Source organism: Podarcis tiliguerta (genome assembly GCF_965153285.1).
Source record: "Podarcis tiliguerta genome assembly, chromosome: 6".
Taxonomy (NCBI): domain Eukaryota; kingdom Metazoa; phylum Chordata; class Lepidosauria; order Squamata; family Lacertidae; genus Podarcis; species Podarcis tiliguerta.
The window spans coordinates 62,089,223-62,102,577 of NC_139539.1; the positions used below are offsets into that span (position 1 = coordinate 62,089,223).

Here is a 13,355-nt window from a genome sequence, read left to right on the forward strand (position 1 = left end):
GAAAGAGGAGAGGTTTGCGGAGAGCGGCACCTGGCGGGGGTAGGACCGTACAGCGCTGGGAGGGCGAGATACGGGGTCGTGCAAAAAAGGGGTTGATTTGGTGGGCGGTGGAGGAAGGAAGAACCTGCTTTTTTGGGCGGGGGAAGAATTATGGTTTGGGTGAAATAAGTTTGCCATACGGAGTTGGAGGGAAGGAAGAGCTGGAATGACTGACGGATCCCCCTAAATAGATGGGCAGCTGTGGAGAGGCTGCCACGTGAGCTTCGATCGCCTAGGTTTTGTTTTCGAAATGAGTCTCAGGTCTCTCCTCACTGATTCCCGCTCAGGATTATCCACCTTTTCCCAGTGTGCAGCTCCCTGCATTGGTTATTATGTTGTCCTATATGCAGATAGGGGTATCTTGTTCCATAGGGCGGATGGAATAAAGTTCCTTTGCTTTTTTTCCTTGTTGGTAAAGTAGGCAAGGGAGTGCCTGGGGTAGACACATAATCTCAAAGACTCTCCCCAACTCTCTGGCGTTTCTGGTGCTGTCCTTAGAAGCCTGTGACGAGTCTAGGTGAACTAGCTCCCTTCCGCGGCCAGAAAACATTTTAAGTTACACGATGACTAATAGGACCTACAACAAAACGTTGCAGTGCAGAATGCTCCTGTTCCCTCTTACATCTGTGCCCTTCTACACGATGCTGCACTGCAGATGTTGGGACTTTGGTCTTCCAGGTGCTAAATGACAACGGCCACCACCCCTGGCCATTAAGCCGTGCTTGCTGGAATTCATGCAGTTCTGCAGCATCTGGAGGGCGAGGTTCCCTGCCCTGCTCCATTGCAACCCTTCTTCCAGCTTGGTTTTCTATTCTTTCCATTCCACAACAGTCACTCTATGCTCGACAATAGCAATCCAATATTTTACGTATTTCTTCAAATCTTGGAGTTCCCTCAGGCTTCCTTACTATTGCATACTACTAGACTTAGTCTACCCACCAACTCTATCATTGCGTCTTGAATCACATTGCTGTAGCAATAATTGAACAGCTTAGTGTGCACACAATGTGAGGGCAGGTGCCTGTCATGTATAAACAAGCATCTACATAGCACAAGACAACATTGCCTTGCATTCGATCATGTATCTTGAAAAATATCCTTTTGTCTTTGGCACACTGACTTCCGCTTCCTATTGGTATGTTGTCACCGTTGGTTCATTTATTTGGTTATAACATGTTTTGAGTGTGCCAAGAGATCATTGGGTTATAATTTGCCTTGCTAAAGTGGTAGATCTTTTCTGAAACTTGGTCCTGGAAGGAAGGTGCAAAATATCACTGGTGGCAAACCACCTTTAAATGAACTCTAGACAAGAACAATAACTTAGACTTTGACTGCTCCTGGAATAACTCAAAGTATATTGCTGACACTGCCACAGAACGAACACCAGGGAGTGTGGTCTTCCTCCTTATAGGGCATTACAGATTCTTTACATCCACCCACCCATGTTCCCTTGGCATCCATGCCAAGGCAGCACGCCAGGACAGTCAGAGGCTTGCATGCCAGAAGGAAACAGGCTGTTAAGGGATGTTTTTTCCACCTTCTGTATCTGCACTCAGTCATTTTGAGCTTTGGGGCTTGAATCTGAGAGGTTTGTTAGGGCAGGTGCATCCACACGTTTTATTTTTCACAACGGTGCATAGGCTGCAGACGCACCATGGCAGAAAGGAAAGGAAAGGGGTTTGCTCCACATAAGCATGCTGCTATCCTGTGTGTGGTCTCTTGCCCCATGACAGGGATGGGGAACCTGGGGCCCTCCAGAGGGCATTGGACTCCAGTTCCCATCATCCTCAGTCAGCATGGCCTATAGTTGGGGGTTGTAGGAATTGTAGTCCAATAACACCTGGAGGGCCACACCACTACTGTATGTTTTCTTTTTTTAAGCAGACCATAGGCTTGCTTCAGAAACAGCTTTTCACAAATGCTAATTAATACAGGATATGACTTAACATCCTCTATCCAGTTTCCTGAAAACCTAGCAAAAGTTACCCATAACAGGTCACAGAACTGGAGCTGCGTTTCTCAGAAAAAGTAGTCAAAGGTAATACATCAAAGTTGTATTACCAGTGCTTTACTCCTGGTCCCACAGCTATGAGGAATCAGTGGAATTAATACCTAGAATATTCAGTAACACTGTAATTATTTCAGAAGTGAGAAGAGTACTTAAAATAAGGCACAGAATGCATGCACAAATCTTGGAAAGTGTGCAGTTGCTCCCAGAGCTTGACCCTGACCCTGCAGACTGCGCTGACAATCCCATAAGTCACATGATTGTTTTGTTGAGCCTATGGCTGGGAGACTTCTGGGAGCAAATTGCACAGTTCTTAATCCTACACACAACTATGAGTGTGTGTTGGCTTCCAAAACGTATGAGCAAGACTTGCATTATCATGCCGTGTATTGTTCCTGCTGATACAGTAGGTGGCACTTTAGCAGCACACAATTTTAATACCCAGTGGCGACGGAATATTAACTTGGAGGGTTATCTTTTATTAAAGGTGTAAAAATAAATGTTTTAAAATATAATTGTCAGGTCTATCTGGCAAAATGTAAAATCCATTGTCTCTAGGCATGAGTCATGCTGGGGCTTGAAAGGCAAAATTAGCCATAATTATGGCATTTTAGAATGCAAGTGCGATAAAATGAATCGGAAGACTGTGCTGTCTCTCTGCGTACTTTCCTCTTGATAACATATACCATTGATTTGACTCCTGCAAAGCAAAGGCTTTAAAAGGTATCTTCAAAATAGAATGGTCAAAGGAATGAGAAATAACAAATCCCCCAACAGAGTAATAATTACATTTGTACTGTCAGTTCATATTTACTTTTACAATAAGTAAAATATTTACTCTTCAGAACCAGACCAAAATGTATCACGTATTTCTAGCTCTGAAAAGATTTAAAGCAACGTTCTAAGTTTCCTACATAAGTGCAAATGTTTAAACATTTCTTACATGCTTTTTTTGTCAGGACTGAGGTGCAAAGGCACATACAGTGGTACCACGGGTTAAGTACTTAATTTGTTCCGGAGGTCCGTTCTTAACCTGAAACTGTTCTTAACCTGAAGCACCACTTTAGCTAATGGGGCCTCCTGCTGCCGCCACGCCGCCGGAGCCCGATTTCTTTTCTTATCCTGAAGCAAAGTTCTTAACCTGAAGCACTATTTCTGGGTTAGCGAAGTGTGTAACCTGAAGCGTATGTAACCTGAAGTGTATGTAACCCGAGGTACCACTGTACCAATGAGATGCGGAGTGTTTCCTCAGAATGACTTTGATTTCACGAAATCTCTTTCAGTGCCTAACACTGAATCCAATATCTGCACAGTCTTTATCTCTGCTTCCTTTTATGAAATGAGCTGTGTGATCCACACCTCAAAGGGCTCTTCAATGTGATCGAGCATCCTAGAATAAGAACTCGATTAAAGGATGACTTACATGTGTGAAACTGGTCTCATATGCAGAATCCATATGCAGCAGCTTCTGTTGCAGAATCATAGAATTGTAGAGTTGGATGGGACCACAAGTCTTATCTATTCCAACTCACTGCAATGCAGGACTCTCTTGCCCGACGTGGGGCCCACGACCCTGAGATGAAGAATCTCATGCATGTTATATATCACTTAACCCAAAATCCACTTGAACGAATTATCTCATGTTCAGTCAGAAGCAACTGAATTCTGTGTTATGTTGAGTAATGTAGAGGCATGTATGAATCAGTCCTGTATCTATCCTTTGAGAGTCAAGTCCTCCTGACAAGATATAAAAATATTAATATCAAAAAAGTCCTCCTTACAAGATGAGCGGCTCCTGTTTCACCCAGGGTAAGCCAGGGATGGGGAAACCTGTGGCCCTCAGATGTTGTTTGACTGTTTTGGGTGAGCAAATAACTGGGTAAACAACGCCAGAAATGCTATCTCTGGTAGGCGCAATTTAGTATGCAGATACTGTATCCTACGGCTGAGCCAATTAAGTCATTAAGGCAATGTGTTGTAAGACCCTGCAATTCCTAGTTTATTTATCTACTGGTTATTATTTTAGAATAATGACCACTCAATTTTAATTGTATAAGTAAGGCCTAACATCTTGTAACAAATGTGTTACTCAGATAGCACACTATGGGCCAGCTGTTCAGATTGCTGGCTTCTCCGGAATGAGTAATGGTCCCGTCTGCAAGGTTATTTATTTATCAATTTGCAGGATTTATAACAGGGTTCTTGGGACGACTTGCAACATTTTAAAATTCAAAAGAATACTGAAGTACAACAACAAGTCCCAGAGAATAAAAACAGCTTAAAGCTAAAATGTATTAAAAGGTCCTAGAAACAGAAAAGAGGTTTTCCCTGCTGCTAAAAAGACCGTAAGGTAAGTGTCTGGTGAGCTTCTCTGGGGAGAGAATTCTACTGCATGGATGCCACCATTGAAAAGGCCTCATCCAGCCCTCCTATGAGGGTAAGTAGTCATAGACTGGGGTAAGTAGTCATAGACCAATGGCCCCGTTATCTAACTGTTGTCTCCTCACTAGTTAAACTATCAGTGCCTCCTTCTATAACTGTTCGTTTCTTTGAGGTAATGGAGTTTTCGGCTGTGGGGATCACTCTTCAGGGCTCTGTTGATCTCCTCAGGTGTTTGGGAACCAGCCACTCAGGGTTCAGAACAGGGAGCAGACCGCAATGTCTGTGCATCCACATGGAATGGACTGCGGTACGAACCCATCTCCTTGGAGCTGCAGTTGCTGAAGGACTCAGCTTCTGAGGAAGTCTTGACCTGTGGCCACGACAAATGCTAACTGTTCCTACAAACCTCATGCATTCAGTGAATTTGTGCGGGGAGTGAAGTGGGCTGTGGCATGCACCTGATGCTGAGTCATCTGTTGGCCATGGCCCCTTGTGGTGTTTGTGAGAAGGACCTTATAAGTGTACATGAAAAAGGAATCATCTGCATGTACGGCATGCCCTGTATCCAGGGTTCCTGAAAGCATGGGAGACCTGGACACACAGCCTCCAACATATCTCTGATGAAAATAGGGACGTCCAATTCTATCATCATTTTACTATTTATACTCCACCCATCTGACAGGCTTCCCCCAACCACATCGGGTGTCTTACAATATATATTAAAAATAAAACATTAAACTTTTTTTTATTTTTAGAAACCCTGCCTTCAGATGGCTCGGGGGTTGGATAATTCCACACCCTGCAACATTTATCCGATGAAAATACGGATGTCCTAAGTAAAAGTGGGACATTCTGGGATCAAATCAGAAACCGAGACAGCTTCTGTAAATCCGGGACTGTCCCTGGAAAATAGGGGCACTTGGAGGGTCTGTGGACATAGGGCCCATACTGCCCCTTTCTCGGTAACGCTGAGTGCATAGCCATCAGGAACATGGCCAGCAAAATTACGTTTTTTTGTATGTGACCACCATGCACAGCCCCCCCCCCCCCATGTTGCACCTCAGCTGCAGAAAGTTCAGCCTATGACTGCTGCCTATCCACTCCTGTTTTCTTGCCTGATGCGGTTAACTTGACTACCCCCCCCCCCCAGCTTCGTGGTTTGGGTTGATTTCACGTTATTAAACATTACCTTTTATCTGTTGTCTTTATGTTTGCGCATGTCTAATCTGGAATAATTAAGGCATTCTCAGATCAGCTGCCAGGAGCCCTTCTATGAAATGCACATTTTTTTTTAAAAAAAACATTTTTTAAAAAAGCGATCGCTTTTGCTTTGTGCATATCTGATCACTCCTGGGAATAGCTCCTACTTGCCTATTTGTCCCAGAGGAAAGCTTGTGTGAAAACAGCCTCATTCAGTGCCATCTAAATCTTACTCTTTGGGAGGAAAGAAAACAAGGATCAACATTCTCTGAAATTAGTTAATGAGATAGCAGTGGCACAACCATGCAAACTATAATCACCAGTGTTTTGAAACAATAATGGTTTTGATGTTTTTTTTAATGCAAATATGGGGAACTTGTGGCTTTCCAAAAGTTGTTGGACTTCAACTACTACCAGCCCTTCTAGGGAACATAATGGAACATTTGTATTTTGAAATAATTTTTACTACAAGCTTTTGTGTCTTACAGGTGGGCTTCCCATAGGCATCTGGTTGGCCACTGTAAATACAGAATGATGGGTTAGATGAGTCTTTGGTTTGATCCAGCAGGGCTTTCCCTTAGGTTTGTGGGTGACCGCAGGATTTTTTCTGAAGTGGGGGAATTGATTAGAACAGGACAGAGCTGGTATATCAGGTGACTAGGGCTAGAGTAGGTAGGCCTGCTCTCTAACAAACTTGCATGCTAGGTGTACAAATCCATTGCTTCTCAGTGGGTGGAAGTATGCAGTTCTTTTCTGGGGTCCTTTTTCCATTTCCTTTTTCAAATGAAGCCAATTGGATAACAACACCGAACTACATTGCAGGGCTGTCCTACATTCACTCATTATCTCCTGACACCACTGCCCAGTCATAACTACACTAAAATCTTGGGGCTGCCACATGTCCGGATTTCCCCAGGTATTACCAGGATTTTAGAGGCAGAAGTGATGTCTGGGGGCGGAATTTCCAGAAGGCTTGTCCTGGATCTTTGGCAAGTAAACCAGAAAAATCGTGTTTGGGGGTTTCCTAAAAAAAGCAACCCTATTTCTACAGCAACCACTACTCCAGCGGGGGAAAAGAACACAAAGAAACAAGGGACTCAGCTACTGTACCTTCATAAAGAAACAAAGAATTGAATGTGTTTTAAACATGCAACACCAGATGGTGCCAGAGAGCAGGCTTTTTTTAAAATGACGTTTCCCATAGGAATTTTTTTGTTTGTTAAAATAATCTAATTTCTGACTTATTTATAGCGGGGTGTCCCCCCCCCCCCCCCGTGTTTAGATCCACCCAATGATTAAAAATGAACAGGGAAGTTCTTCCAAACCATGAGTGTGTCATTCTGGCCTTTTTGTTAATGGGCTAGCTCTGCTTCATTAAACGTGTATCATTCCTATGACCCTCATTCATTGGCTAAAAACACTGAAATGCAGGAGCAGGCTAGTTTTGCATGAAACAAACAGTGTCTGCACATCTTGCCTCCTAAAAGGACTGGAGTTTTCATAGTCTTTTAAAAAAAAAAATATGGTGATGGTGGCTCATCTGAAAGAGGTAATAATGCTCTCTTTCATCCCCTTTGCATAAGCACATGTAATATTATTGGGAAGTCACATTTCTTTGAAATAAGAGAGATCTTTCTACACGTTCTTGCTGAAAACAAGAAAATAAGGGAGCCCCAAAGCAATCCACCAATCTAGACAATGCTAATTTATTCCACTTCTGTTTTCACAGGAACACTACTTAGTGCTCTGTTCCCAAAGCATTTTGCAAATGTGTGAATTTTGTAAGCCATCAAGCAATGTGCTATTGTTTATAATTTGCGCACGCACGCACGCACGCACACACACACACACACACACACATATATGGGCTCTCTGTGATAGTAGTGGAAATACCCCCCCCCCAAAGCATCATAACATTTTAACTCTCTTGGTCTCCTACAACGTTTGTTCCAATTTTAAAGTGTGACAGACTTTCAGTAATAGAATTTCTGTAACAGATGCTTATAGAGGGGTGCTCACATGTCACTCAAGCTGACATCGCTTGGAAGATATTTTCTTCAACATGTAATTGTTGTAAAAGATAAAAGATTAGCGCTTGCATGTAAATCTCTCGTTACATTAAATGAAGAGTTCATACCTCCTGAGAATGTGCCAAAACAAAACCCAAAAGATAGCAGTAGCTCTAATAAAAATGCTAATACATTTTTTAGCAGCCATGCAGTATAATATCTGCACTCTTTTTTATTTATTTATTCCCACATGTCAGTTTTTCTTTTCCTTTGTCATCAATCTCGGTGCTCGGATTTTTATTTTATTTTGCTTCATTTATTATAAATGCAGGTTTGTTGGTTGGTTTATTGACAGCGATCTTTGTGATTCAGATTCATTGCAAAATTACCCCGTTGTCAGGTTTGCAGGCAGAGAGAATGCAATGCCGCAGAGAGCACATCCCTAGTCTGAGCTGTAGGCCCCTTGGCATCTAGCCGTACAAGGTAGCAACAATACCTACAGATTTTTCCCAATCGACTCACTAGGGTGGAGTTGCTTCAACACAGTGGTCTTGGTTGCATCTGTCAGGAAAGCTCAGGAGAAGGTAGGAGAAGGGTTTCTCAGTTGGAGTGCCTGCCTCACGTGTCATTCTCCATGGTAAAACACTGCCCCAGTTTTGCCTTTTGTAGATTTCTTTTAATATTGTTGCTAAGGGATCCCACATGCACCGATGTTATCTAGGTTTCATTCCTACTCCATGGTTCCTTCCACTTTTTAAACACTGGATGCTTTGCTAGATGTGGCATTAAAATTAAGGTTCTTCATAAGTGCTTCATATACTGACATATTATCCAGCAGTGGCTTTCTCTACATTCAAGATCAGACATAGGCAAACTTGGCCCTGCAGATGTTTTGGGACTACAGTTCCCATCATCCCTGACCACTAGTCCTGTTAGCTAGGGAAGATGGGAGTTGTAGTCCCAAAACATCTGGAGGGCCAAGTTTGCCTATGCGTAGTCAACAACTTTTTATAAGTTTACTTACAAATAAGTCTGTTTTAACTAAGGGACATGTACAATGTTAATTAGTAGCTGCCTCTTTGGAGGTTCTGTCCTTTTAATAGGTTCCTGTTCAATGTGGTTATGGGATAAATGACGAGTGGCCCCTTAACCAGTGTCTTAGGCCATGTGAAAAAATGTACCTGGGTGTCATCATGATCCCAATTTCATGGTTTATATCAATTTTCCAAACCTACAGCTTCTTATTCTCTGGCTAACCTCTGTGGTGTTTTGATTGGTAACAACCTCTCATCCAATCAGCACGGATGATTTTCTTCTGCACATTGCACTTGTCAAACAGATATTTTCAATAGCAGGGCTCCCATTTGGAAATAAATAACTCACGGTGCACTTGAGCTTATTGCTCTTCCAGCAAAACCCAGGCCTTTATTTGCCAGCAATTTAGCTGACATTTACAATACAGATTTGGATTTTCTTTATAGCCACTGAAGGCCCAGCTTGGATTTCATAAAACACATATCATATAACGGGCAGAGAGATATGTGGGAAGCATCTATGGATCAAGCTGTCACATCCACCTCCTTCAGATCAAGTTCTAATTTTAGGTCGCAGGACTTTTCATTTTGTGTCCGGATTCAGATATCCAATTACAAAATGCACACACCTCTCCTCAAGTGTGAAGGGTGCGCTTGTGCACAAATCGAGGCATGCAGTCTTTCAAAAAATGGCAAACAAGGCTAAATGTAGCCTTTTAAAAAAAGGAACATGCCCCAAATACTGATGACAGTTGCATGTATTTTGTGCTTGGACATCTATACTTGGGTATAATTTATAAACTGAAAATCACTTCCGAGAAAACATGGATCTCATATAAAATTAAAACATGCTCATGAAAGGCACATCTTGTGAATTCACAGCAGCAAACCAAGAATTTCGCACTTAACAATTTCTGTGGATAACCTTACAGATGTATAAATTATCATGCTTGTAAACTCTCGTGGACAATAATGTTACAGAAATGGGCCAAGCTTTTTTGCTGTAGACTTTGGAAAGCAGAGAATGATCAAGATGAATATATATTCACCTCCACCCCAAATGATTTATCTAGGTGAGACACAGCTCAGTAAATAATCAGACCAAAGCTGCAGATGGGGTCTTGATTCTAGGAAGCACAAAATAAATCCAAGCAATAACACAAACATGGATTTTTTTCAAGCCCCTTCACAACACACAGATCTTTCGGCATCCAAACCATCTCAGCCTCTGCGCCACAAGAAATATATTTATGTTCTAAGGAAAAGTAAGTATATGGCATTTCAAATTCCTGAAACACATTGTGCCAATGAGTGAAAAGGGTTTGAGAAATATTTTCAGATATTTCTTTTTGAAATAGCAAAGCAAATTGTCCTCTATCCAATATCCAGTGCCGTAGACTGCCTATGGGATGCGACCGAGTGACCATGGGAGAGGGGGCAGGGGGTGGGTGGAACAATGGCTGGCAGATGGAATGGAACAGAGTTTCCTAAAAGAGGGCATGGTTGACTGACTGGAACCCTGAACAGGAGCTCTTCACGCTGCAACAATAGGCTGCAGGTTCTAGAACAGAGGACTGGCTTGTACTGAATCTGATAGTTAATCCATCTATGTCAGGCACTTCTGTGGGTCAAATTAGGCCAACTAGGAGTTCTCATTTGGTCTGTGAGCCCATCTTTTGTCAGTTATATGCCCACCTGCCCTACACCTGAGGTCATCTGATACCACGTACAAAGCTCCTCTGTGAAATGTTTTAATAAAAACATTTAGAAAAACCCTCCACATCACGTTTATAGTAAGGCAAGAATTCCCTTAGGATAAACAGCTCTTAAGAGAGTTGAAGATGGCATGTTGGAGGTGCTATTGACATTCGTTTGTTTTGCTCTACCGTCATCTGTGGTCCAGGCCACTACAAACTGTCAGCATCGCCCTTCGGCCAGTGCCACTAACTGGACTCATCCACTTCAGCCCCGACTGGGCTAGGCGAGCTGGGTAGCACTTCCAGAGACCACCTTCTGCACAGGAACAGGTCAAAGTGCTGTGGACTCACAGCTTAGAGTTGTGAGCACCAGATTCACTTCCACAAGAAGACAGTCGTCGCACAGCAGAGTATAGCAGAGTACAGCAGAGCATAAATGACTTGGAGAGCAGCTCTGTAGAATATCTTCTTTATTCTATCTACAACTATAATACACAACAATATACAGAGCTAAATGAGGTCTAAACGAAAAATGCTGAACTGCACTGAGTGTCTGCAGCTGCTCTTAGCAGCAACCTTATCTACACACACGATCTCTCTAACACTCAGTCTCTCTCTCTCCCCCCGACACTTTGATGTGAGGCTGGAGCAGAATAAGTAGAGAGCAGAAAACCGCCCCCTCCTCTCTGGAGAATCAGCAGAGAACATCAGCAGATTCTTGGATATGGGAGGGGTGAAATCTCCTCACAAAACCTGTAGAACTGTTTGGCCAGAAACAAGAATGGGATGGATGTGCACATCACAGGCAACGATGCCTCCATTACTCCGAAAAGACTATCATGTGTCTCCAGCCTTAGTCCACCCACTCCAGTTAGCTTCCTCCTACTATCCATGCCTTGCATTATGGCACTGTATGATTGATGCTTTCCAGAGCAACAAAGCTATGCTGATAGCTGTCTCCTGGCAAAAGCAGATACAGGCATGGTCCTTAATCAACCTATCATTATTGCTATTACATATTAGTAACAAGGAGAGCTCAACTGAGCTTCCCACTGGGCAAAAATCCTGTAATGCTATGTTTATAGCAGCCTTCCCTGCGTTTCCCTAAAAGGCACAATATGTACAAATACATGTAACAAAAGCCAGGCCATATTTTGAACTGGAAAAGCGATTCTGCAGGGTAAGATTCGGAGCAGAGAGGTGACAGAGAAGGGAGAAGTTTGAGACATTTCCCCTGCCTACTCTTTCCCCACCCGAAAGTAGATTTCCCCCTCCCTCATCCTATCTGGTGCAGCTTCAAGTTAGAATTTGCTCCTGATTGCATCATAGGAAAGGCTTTTCTGGTACCCAAATGGACCACTTCCAGGTAGTGGCAAAGTTGAGCAGCTGATGGGAGCCTTAGGACCAGCACTCTTCTCTTATAGCACTGACATTCTCTTTCTATGGGATATCCCAAAAGAACAAAAAATGAATGCCAGAATGTGTCTTCCAGACTAAAGGGACCCATCTGAGTGAAACTTGCCCAAGAGCTGTTCTCCCCAGATCTTGGAGCCAGCATTGAACAGGCTGCCTTTACCAGAGCACAGTATAAAGGTGCATAATACAGCCACTTCACTGAAACTGAGAGGGGGGAGATTATTAAATGTACTTAAATATAAAAGTCTCATGTAACTCCATGTTAATTTATTCCAGCGCTTCACTCTTAAGTGCTGTTTGTGTTGTAGTCTGGTGGAGGAGGATGTGCTCCTTTTATGCTACTGCAAAATCAGCACTTTTAGTTAGTGTTTTTAAATCTTCTGATGTATTTTAATTTGCTGTTGTGTGTGTGTTTTGGAAAAAATGTAAGCTGCTTTGAGAATTTTTTTGTAGTAAGCTAATAATAATAATAATAATAATAATAATAATAATGGTGCTGTTTGGCTTAAGAGGCAAAAGGAGCTACAGACACAGAAGCTATTGTTTTGTGTGGTATTGCAGAGAAATGGCTTGGACTGGGTGGTATTTTAGTAGACCAAAAGAGAAAAGAAATAAGATTGGCTTCTTGCAGTAGGGAACATGATGGCACTGGAAAGTGTGGACAATTGTTTGATGTGGCCTCCCTGGAAACTAATTGGCATGGGTGCTCCATAAACAGCTGAAGTCCTATATAACTTCCCTGCAAACATTGTGCAAAAACATTGAGGATGAATCCACAATAAATAGGTCACCTGGTAGTAGAGATGAACAGTAAATCTGTTTATTTAGTTTCTCATTTTCCAATCCTATTTTCAGTTCTCCACATTAGTTTACTTTAAAAAAAAAAAAAACACTCGTGAAAATTCAACAGCATTTTAGTACAAATTTCTACTAATTTACACGGGTGTGTATGCAGCTTCCCATAATATACATCCCCCCCAAATGTAACACATGTTTGTATGTTATATTTATTAATATATATTACACAATTATATATATTGTGTATGATTTTGTGCATATTACTTGCCTGGAGAACAGCATTGCAAAATTTGTAGAAGTGTGAATTTTGAAGGCTGGCTGTGTTTAGGTCCCTACCTGGAAGCTGCATGTCTCTCTTTATATGCATCTATTCAGCAACATTTCTTCTCCTGAGACAAGGAGTAAAAACTGCTATTTCCAGAATGATTATAATACACCCCCGAGTGTCATTCCTCAATAGTTGTTCCCTCTTTCCCTGAGGCCGGTATCATACTCACAAAGTTCGTTGTCTCTTCCTATGTCCAGAGGGGCACAGGGAATCTGAATTTTGAGGCCTCTTACTGCTTTCCAGCTGAAGAAGAAAGTAGCTGAGGCTTTGTAATGGTGATTGACAATTTCATTTTAAGCTGTTTATCAGTTTACACTCTGCCCATCAGGTACCGAAAGAACATGACAACTCTTGTCAGTTAAACAAAAGATTTGGATGACAGCATTTCAGTGGAATGTATATTTTTTTCCACCTCATGCTCTCTGCATCAATACTGATAAAACA

General features: G+C 42.3%; 1 long non-coding RNA gene across 1 annotated transcript; it reads left to right on the forward strand.

Moving 5' to 3' along the window:
* The first annotated feature begins 47 nt into the window (after positions 1-47).
* Positions 48-4,815, forward strand: LOC310681072. The gene is made up of 3 exons (XR_014513101.1): positions 48-256; positions 4,233-4,484; positions 4,658-4,815. It is a non-coding gene; the product is annotated as an uncharacterized lncRNA (long non-coding RNA).
* Positions 4,816-13,355: the final 8,540 nt, after the last annotated feature.